Raw genomic sequence first — 13,792 nt, forward strand, 5'->3', positions numbered from 1 at the left:
TCCAAGCTAATTAGGACATGGTGTGAGCACTATTGGTGTACTATGCATGAGGCTTGCAACTTATAAGATGTCTTATGCATAACACATATGATTTATTACTACCGTTGACAAAATTGTTTCCATGTTTTCAAAATAAAAGCTCTAGCACAAAAATAGTAATCCATGCTTCCCTCTGCGAAGGGCCTTTCTTTTACTTTATGTTGAGTCAGTTTACCTACTTCTTTCTACCTTAGAAGCAAACACTTGTGTCAACTGTGTGCATTGATTCTTACATATTTGCTTATTTGCACTCATCATATTACTTTGTGTTGACAATTATCCATGAGATATACATGTTGAAGTTGAAAGCAACTGCTGAAACTTATATCTTCCTTTGTGTTGCTTCAAAACTTTCTACTAAGGATTTATTGCTTTATGAGTTAACTCTTATGCAAGACTTATTGATGCTTGTCTTGAAAGTACTATTCATGAAAAGTCTTTGCTATATGATTCAGTTGTTTAGTCATTATCTTTACCATTGCTTCGAATCACTTCATTCATCTCATATGCCTTACAATAGTATTGATCAAGATTATGATAGTAGCATGTCACTTCAGAAATTATCCTTGTTATCGTTTACCTACTCGAGGGCGAGTAGGAACTAAGCTTGGGGATGCTTGATACGTCCCAAACGTATCTACAATTTCTTATGTTCCATGCTACTTTTATGATGATACTCACATGTTTTATATACACTTTATATCATTTTTATGCATTTTCCGGTACTAACCTATTAACAAGATGCCGAAGCGCCAGTTCCTGTTTTCTGCTGTTTTTGGTTTCAGAAATCCTACACAGGAAATATTCTCGGAATTGGACGAAACAAAAGCCCAGGGTCTTATTTTTCCACGAAGCTTCCAGAAGACCGAAGAGGATACGAAGTGGGGCCACGAGGGCCCGTAACCATAGGGCGGCGCGGCCAGCATGGGGCCCGCGCCGGCCTATGGGGTGGGGCCCCCGTGCCTCCTCCGACTCTGCCCTTCCGCCTACTTAAAGCCTTCGTCGCGAAAACCCTAGTACCAATAAGCCACGATACGAGAAAAATTCCAGAGCCGCCGCCATCGCGAAGCCAAGATTCGGGGGACAGAAGTCTCTGTTCCGGCACGCCGCCGGGATGGGGAAGTGCCCCCGGAAGGCATCTCCATCGACACCACCACCATCTTCATCGACGCTGCTGCTTCCCATGATGAGGAGGGAGTAGTTCTCCCCCGAGGCTGAGGGCTCTACCGTAGCTATGTGGTTAATCTCTCTCCCATGTACTTCAATACAATGATCTCATGATGTGCCTAGCATGATTGAGATCCATATGATGAGCTTTGTAATCTAGATGTCGTTATGCTATTCAAGTGGGTTTTACTTATGTGATCTCCGGAGACTCCTTGTCCCACGTGTGTAAAGGTGATAGTGTGTGCACCGTGTGGGTCTCTTAGGCTATATTTCACAGAATACTTATTCACTGAGTTATGATTTGAGTTGGATGTCTCTATGAAATTGTGGTGTGTTAGTACCTCCTATGAATGCTCACAGTGACAGCGTGGGGTGTTTATTAGTACTTGGGAATACATCTTTAAGGTTTGCTTTTGCAGCCCTACACGGTGAATTAGTGTTCGTTATCCCGCCAGAGAGTAGTTCAGAATAGCATAGTGAAGTGCTTATATTTATATTCCTTTATGATTGCAATGTTGAGAGTGTCCACTAGTGAAAGTATGATCCCTAGGCCTTGTTTCTAAGCATTGAAACACCGTTTCCAACAAGTTCTGTTACATGTTTGCTTGCTGCCATCTTTATTTCAGATTGCTATTACCACTCATATTCATCCATATTACTTGTATTTCACTATCTCTTCGCCGAACTAGTGCACCTATACATCTGACAAGTGTATTAGGTGTGTTGGGGACACAAGAGACTTCTTGTATCGTGATTGTAGGGTTGCTTGAGAGGGATATCTTTGACCTCTACCTCCCTGAGTTCGATAAACCTTGGGTGATTCACTTAAGGAAAACTTGCTGCTGTTCTACAAACCTCTGCTCTTGGAGGCCCAACACTGTCTACAGGAATAGAAGCGTGCGTAGACATCATGGATCCAGGTATTTGAACTAGCATGAGTCTATCCATGAGGGTGGGTGTCATTTTACTTTTTTTAACAAAGGGTTCAGTAACAAAGGAATGCGATGCGCCGGAATCAAAAAGAACTCTTGCGGGGGTGGAGTGGACAAGGAACATACCCATCACAATGTCAGGAGATTCCTCAGCTTCTTCTGCATTGACATGGTTCAGGTGTCCTCTTGTAGCATTGGCCTGCTTCTTAGGCGGGGGCTTCCTCCCGGTTGTAGCACGGGCTTGGCCTTGATTAGGTCTTGGCGCATTGGGGCGCTGAGCAGGATTCATCTTGGAGGGGCATTCACGGGAGAAGTGTCCAGGCTGTCCACAAGCGAAACAACCATCTCCCGGAGTGTGAGTGTTAGGGTTGCTACGAGGGTTGTTGTTGAAGTTCCCTCCTCCAGTACGTAGCTGCACAACTTGGCGATTGGGGTTGTTGATGGAGGGACGATAGATAGGGGTTGGCGCTCGCTGAGGTTGAGGTGTCGGCCTTGGTGTGGGCTGGACGCGGAATCTTGCGTTGCTGGGTCCACCCTGCTGTTGCTGCTGCATCTTGCGCTTGCGGGTCTCATAGGCTGCCTTGCGCTTGGATTCCACCATGATGGCGGCATCAACTAAAGATTCCAGGTCAGGGTAGGGTACAGCCACAAGGATGCTCTGAATCTCTTCGTGCAGACCATTAAGGAAATGGTCCCTTTTTTCTCATCTGAGTCTGTGTCCTGAGGGGCATACCTAGCCAGGGTGTTGAACTTGTCGAGGTACTCAACCACACTAGTGTTGTTTTGCTTCAGGTTGAAGAACTCATCCCTCTTCATCTTGATCAAGCCTGTCGGGATGTGCGCCTTGCGAAACTTTGTAGTAAATTCCTCCCAAGTGATCACATGGTTAGCAACTTGCATTGCCTTAACGTTCTCCCACCAAGCTATTGCGGGTCCAGCGAGAAAGTGAGTTGCGAGAACCACCTTCTCATTTTCACCTACAGTCGCAACTTCCAGATTGTTCTCGATCGTACGGAGCCAATCGTCCGCATCAAGAGGGGTGGTGCACTTGGAGAACACCGGTGGGTTGGTATTCTGGAAGTCCCTTAGCTTGGATCTTGGGGCCTCTTCACCATTACCTCCATTGTTGTTGTTTCCTGCGGCGAGCTGCGCAATATGCTGCAGTGCTGCAATATTGGCTTGGCTTTCAGCATGAGCAGCTTGGCGATCTTCCATAAGGAGGCGCAGGATTTGGGCCATGTTGGCCTCAGGTGGGGGTGGAGGGTCTTGCTGGCTTCCTGAGCCACCTCGGCGGGTGTCAACCATCTGATTTAGACAAAGGTATAAGATAAGGGGAAATCTCCTCTAGACTAGTCTCTTGTAAGGGGGAGGGGTAATGCGATGCATAAAACTTTGAAAAACCAAAAGCAAAGGATTGAATAAACACCAAGGCATATGCGAACACAATCATAGCATAGATTCTACCAAAAGATCATCATCCAACAATCAAGGTCACAATAGGACCAACATCATTCTACGCGATTACATCAGGGACATCATAACATAACGATACTAACGAAGGTGCTCAAACTAGTCGTCATCAAGGACGATGGTGTCGTCCTTGAAGGGTGGCTCCTCTGGGTCCTCCTCCTCCTCGGCTGACTCCTGAGGTGTAGGGGGTGCTGGCTCCTCTGGCTCATCATTGATGAAGGCGATGTCGTCCTCATCTTCCTCCTCACTCTTGTCGTACCAGTTGTATCCTTCCTCATCCATGTAGTCATCGTCATCACTAAGGAGGGCAGCATTCTCCTTGCGGTGGTCCTTGCCTTCATCCTCCAACTCCTCTATCTTACTCTCAGCCTCCTGGAGCGCAGTCTTAAGGTGCGCCACCTTTACTTTCAGCATGTATTTAGACTCTCTTGCCCGGAGCTTCAGCCTCCTCTGGCGGCAAGCCTTCAGCTTCACTAACTCAAGCTCCTTCTTGACATCCTCGAGCTCAGACCTCAGCACCTCGTTCTCCATCCTATTGATGTCAAGGCTGCCCTGAGTCTTGAAGAGCAGGTACTCCATCTGAGCAGCGTGGCGTCCGAGGGGGCAGACATAGGGCACCACGGTGGGAATACCCTCCTCGTCGTGACGCCCAAGGTGAGCGTGGGGGAGCCTCTTCTCCTCGAGCTCCGCACGGCGGTGGAACATGAGGCGAGCAATGGTGGCCTGAAGTACTCGGACCAGACCTTCCTCCCAGGTGCGGTCAAAGAGCTGAATCTCGATCTCCTCCAGCTCCTTGACGTGGGAGCCCCGGATAGTGCAGACTATCATCCAGGACAGCTCCCCGTCCTCCATATCCTCCATCTGCCCGCCCTTCACCTAGGGGCGCAAGCGTCCGACGGCGTGACAAACGTCAACAAGGGTGGACTCGAAGAGGTACAGCGGCTGCACAGCTCCAACTTGACGACTCTCGGTGTACATGACGTCCACCATCTACACAAAATTTTAAGGTTGTAATTAGTAATATGACCAATGTGTGCAAAATTTTAAGTACATAAGGTAAAAACATTAAGAATTTATGCAAGTAACTTAATCTAAAAAGAGCTTTTTGAGGAGAGACAAAGTACTTGTTCAGCATATAGTCATCTCGTTTTTGGTATAGCAAAGTAGTTTTTTCCTATCATTTACATCCATGCTAACTACGGTCTTCCTACAGTCAGGATGGCTCTGATACCAGCTCTGTGGGGACCCCGGACTAGCTATCCGAAATACCCGCTATGCATTCACTCATGATCCCATGATCAGTGTACCATGAGCACATAACCGAACTGATAAACAGAGTTACATCATCCATTACATAGTACCGAATAATAATAAGTCTTACAAACGGTCACATGACCAAGTCTTACATAAATTGCCACTTCGGGCTGAATTTAAACAACACTTGCAGCGGATACAAATCAACAGCGTCGGGCCCAAGTCATGCCTTAAACCCTACAGGCAGCTGACCGGGAAATCGTCCTAAGTCGCATAGTCATCCTGATATCCTCCATCATCTTCATAGTCCTCCTCATAGTCTGGCCAAGTTAATAGCCAGGGACAAAGCTGTAAGTACATTGGAATTGTACTCGCAAAACCATTAAGCAAGTTCTAACAAAGCTAACTAAAGGAGTTGAGAGGGACAATCCAGTTTCTCTTGTGGATATAGCAAAAAAGGGAAGAGAAGCAGTTTTCTTTGGTGGAGAAAGCATCCCGACTTCACGGTCGAAGGGGACACTTAAGAATTTATCAAAGACATCTCTATATCTCTATTGAAGAAGATACTTCAAAAGAGGAACTACAACATAAAACACTAGGAAGGGTAAACCCATTTTGTTTCCTTTTTCCGACCATCTCCATATGGTCACCACAACTTTCCAGTACCATCCCGGTACTCCAAAACAAAGTCCTTTTCTTTCTTTGCTCAAAATACTTTCGTAAAACCAAAACACATCAGGCTAAGCAACAGCCATTCCAACCATCCATGACCGCGGATGTGGCTATTCGAATAGATTTAACTCTACAGAGTTTGCGCACTTTCCCCACAAGATCTAATAAATCCGCCGGGATCATCCCCGGTTCGTCATACGAAAGTATGCGAGTCTCGGATAATTAATCAGAGCCCTTAGCCTATTCAACTTAGCAAGAGGTCCTACCCTATGGAGTATGTACCTCCCCGGCACCGTGGCAGCTCACCTCCCTTTGAGCGTGGCTCCACCGCCAAGCCAGGAGATCCATAGTGTCTTCCGGACGGGTAGCCCCGAAGGCATCCCGTTATACTATTGTCCCAACAATGACAACCCGGTCTCGGGGGTAACCGTACCCTTGTATAGTTGTGCGGTGCCTCATGCTAAGAAGAACAAACTACAAGCTAAGCCCCGTGCCCACGTTGGAGTAGTGTGGTTGCGCTAGTTAATTGTCATGGGTGAGTACTTAGGCGCCAAAGTTTTCATAAACACAACCACTTTCTTATCCTCATCGTCCTTGTCAAATCTTTTCCTTTCATAAATTCTCACTTGGGTAAGGTTAATTTACCCAAGGTTTTAACAAAAACTTATACAACAAGGTAAAACCTTGAGGGTTTCCCAACCTAAAGTTTTATGTGTGAAACTAAGATATCCAATAGCATGATGATAGCCATCATACCACTAAGGGGTGTCAAGGGGGCATACATACCTGAATTAAGCATGTAAGGGGATAATTACTAGATCAACAAGTTTATGAAAGCAAACCCTTCTCCACTAAGGGGGTGATGTCAAGGGTGGAAAATTTTGGGGACTCACATGCTTGGGGGTGAGCATGTAAGTGTCAAAGTGAATCTTACATACTTGGAGACAAGTATGTAAGAGGGAAGAACTAAATAAACCCAAGGTGCACAAGGGAACAAGATGCTAAAAGAAGAAGAGATCACAACAAGAAGATAGTAGCAAGGGATCAAGGTAAATGGCTTGCCTTGGCTGGCTAGTCCCTGGTCTTCTTCCACACCTTCTCCAAAGTCTTCTCCTTCAGCTTCTCCCACATTCGTATCTAACGTCACGAAATAAACACGCATATAATCAACACATAGCTCAAACACCAAGTTTTGTTAAAAGAGAGCAAGGAAAAACATGCAGGGGTATGAGGGATACTAAGTAAAACATGAGTTGGTCAATTTTTAAGAAAAGGGTTTGGGCTGAAAACCAAATACAAACAAGCCCCTAATGAGCAACATTTCATGTGATACACAATTTATTTGATTAAACACGAATTAGTTCTACCCGAGTCTAATGGTATTTTTCCTAGATGAACAACAATAATATAAGACTAACACAGTTGGAAGCAGCTAAATATATTAAATCTACAATTTTAGAATTTTTGTGGAGTCTACAGAATACATAGAGCAAGTTTATTACACCTAAATTCGTAGAAAAATCGTAAAAATATGAGGCCAGGGGCATGTGAAAGATCTTGAAAATCTTGTTCTAATGCACTTGGTTTCATTCCATTTGGAGTTATATAACTCGTGTTATTAACAGATTAGTGTACTGGTTTTAAATTCAAAAACTGAAAAGTTTAAACGAAACTTTAAACAGAGAAAGGGCGGGAAAGTTGTTGGGCCGCGCTGTGAGAGAATTGGGCCGGCCCAGGGGAATTGCCACGCGGGCAGAGAAGAAAAAGGAAGAAACAAAAAGAAAAAGAGGAGGGCCCAGGTGGGCCAAGGCCATGCATGGCCATGCTGGCTGCATGGCCCATGCAGCCGGGCGATTGAGATCCGATGGCCCGGGGCCATCGTCTCCGCCTCACCACGCAGGGCACGAGTGGGTGGCCGGGCACGGAAGAAAAAGGAAAGGGAGCGGCCGGGGAACTCACCGGCGGGCGGCGGTGGGTCGACGGTGACGTTAGGGCAGAGTGGCGGCGTCGTGGGGTCGTCCTGGGGTGTCTTGACGGGGTCTCCCTTGGCTCCGGCAGCTCCTCCGTCTTCACGGCTCCCGGTGGCAGGGCTTGGGACGGCGGGCTCGGGTCGTCCTAGCATGGCGAGGGGAGGGTTAGCGTTTGCAAAAGAGGGCAGGGTAGTGTTGGTAGGAAGGAGGGAGGCAGGGGGTCGATGGTGGCCGCGCAGCACCTTCTCATCACCGCGGCGGCGACCGTGGCTAGTGGCGGGGCTTCTGCGAGCCGCAGCCCTGAGCGGCACCCTAGGCGCCCTCAGGGGGGATCTGGTGGGAGTGGAGGGTGGTGGTGGGTTGTGGCTGTGAGGGGGAGGAGTGGTGCGGGCGGGGCCTTTTATAGGCAGCGGAGGGCAACCGGCGGGCGACGGGCGGTGGCGACGGCAAACCAGAGCGCGAGGTCGAGCGTCACTGCTGAGGTTGGGCAGGAGATGTCAGCAACGCAGGCATCGAGGCATCGGGAGAGAGGGAAGGCCGAGCGGGAGGGAGCGCCTCGCGCGGGAAGGGTTCCAGAGTGGGCTCGTCTCGGTCTCCTCTAGGGTTTGGTACGGGGAAGGGGTGTGCGTCGATGTTGGGCTCGATGGAGGGAGAGGGAGGCGTCCCTGGGCCATGTTAGATGAGAGGGATGGTCCAGAGAGGGTCCAGGGAGGGTGGAGGTTGGATGTGTGGTGCATGGGCACCGTGGCTGGCCATGCACAAGAGAGAAAAAGGGAGAGGGTTAGGAGAGGGGGTGGTGTACCCCTAGGGTTTGGCAAAAACCAGAGATGGCAAAGAGAGAGGGTGTAAAAATGGGAGGGGTCACATGACCCCGGCCATAGGAGAGAAAAGAGAGAAGGAAAATGAAAATAAGAGGGGAAAGTGTTCCCCCATCCTAGGGTTTACTCAAAGAGAGGGAGAGAAATAGGATGGCAAGGATGAGTGGAGAGAAAGGGGTGGTATGCTAGTGCAAGTGCACCCATGTGTCCAAGATTTTGATGAAGAGGGCAATTTTTTAAAAGTAGAGAAAAACAAAGAAGTTGGATGTGGGGGTGATGATGGTGTCACACTAGTGGTGTCATACCTAGAGGGGAAGATTCCCTCTTTTATTTTGAAAAGATTTTGGTGCTAAGGGTTTTAGAGAGAAAAGCTCCTATACTAACACACCACCTTACTACCAACATATGCAGAATTCTATCCTATGCACACACAATGTAGCAAGATTTAAAAAGTTTTTGTTGGCTCAAGAATTTTCAACTAAAATTATGCAGGGTATGAAAAGTGGGGTGTGACAGATAGATAGACCACATAGCTGCCGCTAAAGCCCTCAGCCCCAGGGGAGAACTACTCACTCCTCATCATAGGAGTCAGCAACGGCGATGAAGATGGCGGTGGAGTCGATGGAGATGGCTCCGAGGGCAATTCCCCGTCCCGGCAGGGTGCCGGAACAGAGTCTTCTGTCCCCCGAATCTTGTCTTCGGCGGCGGCGGAGCTACGGAACTTTTCGTGAACGGAGGCTGATTTTCTTTAGGGTTTTTGCATCGGGAGGTATTTATAGGCGGAAGGGCGAGGTCGATGGAGGACAGGTGGCCCCATACCACCCCTAGGCGTGGGCCAGGGCCAGGCTGCGCCTAGGCATGGTTTGGCCACCCTGTGGCCCCCCTTCGTCTCTCCTCCGGACTTCGTCTTTGTTAAGGAAAAATAAGATCTTTGGCTTTTGTTTCGTCCAATTCTGAGAATATTTCCTGTACAACTTTTCTGAAATACAAAACAGCAGAAAACATGGAACTGGCACTGTGGCATCTTATCAATAGGTTAGTGCCAGAAAATGTATAAAAGTGCAACGAAGTGTAAAAAAAACATATAGAAATTGGTGTAAAACAAGCATGGAGCATCAAAAATTATAGATACGTTTGCAACGTATCAGCATCCCCAAGCTTAACTCCTGCTCGTCCTCAAGTAGGTAAGTGATAACAAAAATAATTTTTGAGGTGACATGAAGCCAACACAATCTTGATCAAGTTAGTGTAAAAGCATTGTGAGCTGGGATCAAAGTACTCTAAACATAGGCATGATAGATATAATTCTAACAATAGAACTTAGCAACTATGTTACAACATGAGAAGTAACTCAAACAAAAGATCATGAATAATAGTGCACTGAAAGCAACTGTTTGTTTTTTAGCATAGAGAAAACATAGCAAAGTGGTACTCAGCTTGTCCTTCATGGAATAGCAAAACATAAATGCTAGGACACCTTTAAAGTTCAAAGGGTGACTAGATACAAGTAATTTGAGAACAAGCAATAACATAATCATGAATCAATCAATAATAAATTTTGGGACTATGCACATTATACTCAGAATGACAACTATGCTCTCTTAATTGGTGCATAAAGTAAGAAGATGAAGATTCAACATAAAAGTAAAAGAAAGGCCCTGCGCAGAGGGAAGCAAGATTACTCATGTGCTAGAGCTTTTTATTTTGAATACAATAGAGGTGTTGAAAATATATTTTGAGAGGTATGTATGCCTATGTCAACGACTGGTATCAAATGGCTTATCATCCTTTCATATAGTGACTTCAAGAGCGGCTCCCATATAGTTCTCCATTTGCACACCATTATTTAGGATATCTCCAGTACATAGTGTGCGGAGCTTTATTTGTTTATTTTATATTTTTTGTGGGCTGGGCACCTAGTTGCCTTGCTCTTTTTGCAATATTAAGGACTAGCACATTATTCATGCTAGTCAAGGTGTGAAGTCATGAAAAGACAATAAAGCATTCAATACTTCCTCATGAGCTAAAACAGGAACACAAAACAGGTAATAATTTTTGAAGGTTTTAAAGGTAGCACACAAGCAATTTACTTTGGAGTGGCAGTGAAATACCACATATGGGTAGTTATGGTGGACACAATTGGCAAACTTTGGTTTTTGGGAGTTGGATGCACGAGTAGAGCTCATACTCAGTACAGGTGAAGGCTAGCAAAAGACTGGGAGCGACCAACTAAGAGAGCAATAATGGCCATAATCATGCATAGCGACAAAACATTATCAATCAAAGCATAAAGTGATATTACAAGTCAAAAACTAAATGATCATAGAGGCTTGAGGTGACTGGTTTGTAGTCATAACATGGTGTAAGCATGTGCCAAGTCAACCCAATTAAAGCATCAAAGGAGAATACCATGATATTATGCTTTTGTATGATGGAAACAACACATGATTCTTTCAATGGCACATTAAGCACTCTCAGCTATTTGAGACAAGTCATGCTACAACAATAACTACTAAGCATATAATTAAAATAACATCTAACATGACATGTGATGGCGTGTATTTCACACGTTCGTTGGGCAACCCCAAGAGGAAGGTATGATGCGCACAACAGCAAGTTTTCCCTCAGAAAGAAACCAAGGTTTATCGAACCAGGAGGAGCCAAGAAGCACGTTGAAGGTTGATGGCGGCGGGATGTAGTGCGGCGCAACACCAGGGATTCCGGCGCCAACGTGGAACCTGCACAACACAAGCAAAGTACTTTGCCCCAACGAAACAGTGAGGTTGTCAATCTCACCGGCTTGCTGTAACAAAGAGTTAACCGTATTGTGTGGAAGATGATTGTTTGCAGAAAACAGTAGAACAAGTATTGCAGTAGATTGTATTTCAGTAAAGAGAATTGGACCGGGGTCCACAGTTCACTAGAGGTGTCTCTCCCATAAGACGAACAGCATGTTGGGTGAACAAATTACAGTTGGGCAATTGACAAATAAAGAGAGCATGACAATGCACATACATATCATGATGAGTATAGTGAGATTTAATTGGGCATTACGACAAAGTACATAGACCGCCATCCAACTGCATCTATGCCTAAAAAGTCCACCTTCAGGTTATCATCCGAACCCCTTCCAGTATTAAGTTGCTAACAACAGACAATTGCATTAAGTATGGTGCGTAATGTAACTAGTAACTACATCCTTGAACATAGCACTAATGTTTTATCCCTAGTGGCAACAGACAACACAACCTTAGAACTTTCTACATCCTTTGTCCCGGTGTCAATGCAGGCATGAACCCACTATCGAGCATAAGTACTCCCTCTTGGAGTTACAAGCATCTACTTGGCCAGAGCATCTACTAGTAACAGAGAGCATGCAAGATCATAAACAACACATAGCATAACTTTGATAATCAACATAACAAGTATTCTCTATTCATCGGATCCCAACAAACGCAACATATAGAATTACAGATAGATGATCTTGATCATGTTAGGCAGCTCACAAGATCCGACAATGATAGCACAATGGGGAGAAGACAACCATCTAGCTACGCTATGGACCCATAGTCCAGGGGTAGACTACTCACACATCACACCGGAGGCGACCATGGCGGCGTAGAGTCCTCCGGGAGATGATTCCCCTCTCCGGCGAGTGCGGAGGCGATCTCTGGATCCCCGAGATGGGATCGGCGGCGGCGGCGTCTCTGGAAGGTTTTCCGTATCGTGGTTCTCGGTGCGGGGTTTCGTCACGGAGACTTTTTATAGGCGGAAGGGCAGGTCAAGAGGCGGCACGGGGCCCCACACCACGGGCCGGCGCGGCCAAGGGGGGCCGCGCCGCCTATAGTGTGGCCCCTCCGTGGCCCCTCTTCGTCTCTCCTTCGGACTTCTGGAAGCTTCGTGAGAAAATAGGCCCACTGGGCTTTGATTTCGTCAATTCGAGAATATTTCCTTACTAGGATTTCTGAAACCAAAAACAGCGAGAAAATAGCAACGGCACTTCGGCATCTTGTTAATAGGTTAGTTCCGAGAAAATGCACGAATATGACATAAAATGTGCATAAAACATGTAGATAACATCAATAATGTGGCATGGAACATAAGAAATTATCGATACGTCGGAGACGTATCAGCATCCCCAAGCTTAGTTACGCTCGTCCGGCGAGGTAAAGCGATAACACGAGATAATTTACGGAGTGACATGCCATCATAATCTTGATCATACTATTTGTAAAGCATATGTAGTGAATGCAGCGATCAAAACAATGTATATGACATGAGTAAACAAGTGAATCATATAGCAAAGACTTTTCATGAATAGCACTTCAAGACAAGCATCAATAAGTCTTGCATAAGAGTTAACTCATAAAGCAATAATTCAAAGTAAAGGCATTGAAGCAACACAAAAGAAGATTAAGTTTCAGCGGTTGCTTTCAACTTGTAACATGTATATCTCATGGATATTGTCAACATAGAGTAATATAATAAGTGCAATAAGCAAGTATGTAGGAATCAATGCACAGTTCACACAAGTGTTTGCTTCTTGAGGTGGAGAGAAATAGGTGAACTGACTCAACATTGAAAGTAAAAGAATGGTCCTCATAGAGGAAAAGCATCGATTGCTATATTTGTGCTAGAGCTTTGGTTTTGAAAACATGAAACAATTTTGTCAACGGTAGTAATAAAGCATATGCATCATGTAAATTATATCTTATAAGTTGCAAGCCTCATGCATAGTGTACCAATAGTGCCCGCACCTTGTCCTAATTAGCTTGGACTACCTGGAATATCACACCAAAACCTATGCTATAACCAAGTATCACAAAGGGGTACCTCTATGCACTTTGTACAAAGGTCTAAGGAGAAAGCTCGCATTTGGATTTCTCGCTTTTGATTATTCTCAACTTAGACATCCATGCGGGACAACATAGACAACGAGATAATGGACTCCTCTTTTAATGCTTTAAGCATTCAACAACAATTAATTCTTTTCTCATTAGAGATTTGAGGATGTTTGTCCAAAACTGAAACTTCCACCATGGATCATGGCTTTAGTTAGCGGCCCAATGTTCTTCTCTAACAATATGCATGCTCAAACCATTCAACTCAGTGTAGATCGCCCTTACTTCAGACAAGACGAACATGCATAGCAACTCACATGAAATTCAACAATGAAAAGTTGATGGCGTCCCCAGTAAACATGGTTATCGCACAACAAGCAACTTAATAAGAGATAAAGTGCATAATTACATATTCAATACCACAATAGTTTTTAAGCTATTTGTCCCATGAGCTATATATTGCAAAGGTGAATGATGGAATTTTAAAGGTAGCACTCAAGCAATTTACTTTGGAATGGCGGAAAATACCATGTAGTAGGTAGGTATGGTGGACACAAATGGCATAGTGGTTGGCTCAAGTATTTTGGATGCATGAGAAGTATTCCCTCTCGATACAAGGTTTAGGCTAG

Source organism: Lolium perenne, chromosome 6 (assembly GCF_019359855.2).
Source record: "Lolium perenne isolate Kyuss_39 chromosome 6, Kyuss_2.0, whole genome shotgun sequence".
In the NCBI taxonomy this organism is placed as follows: domain Eukaryota; kingdom Viridiplantae; phylum Streptophyta; class Magnoliopsida; order Poales; family Poaceae; genus Lolium; species Lolium perenne.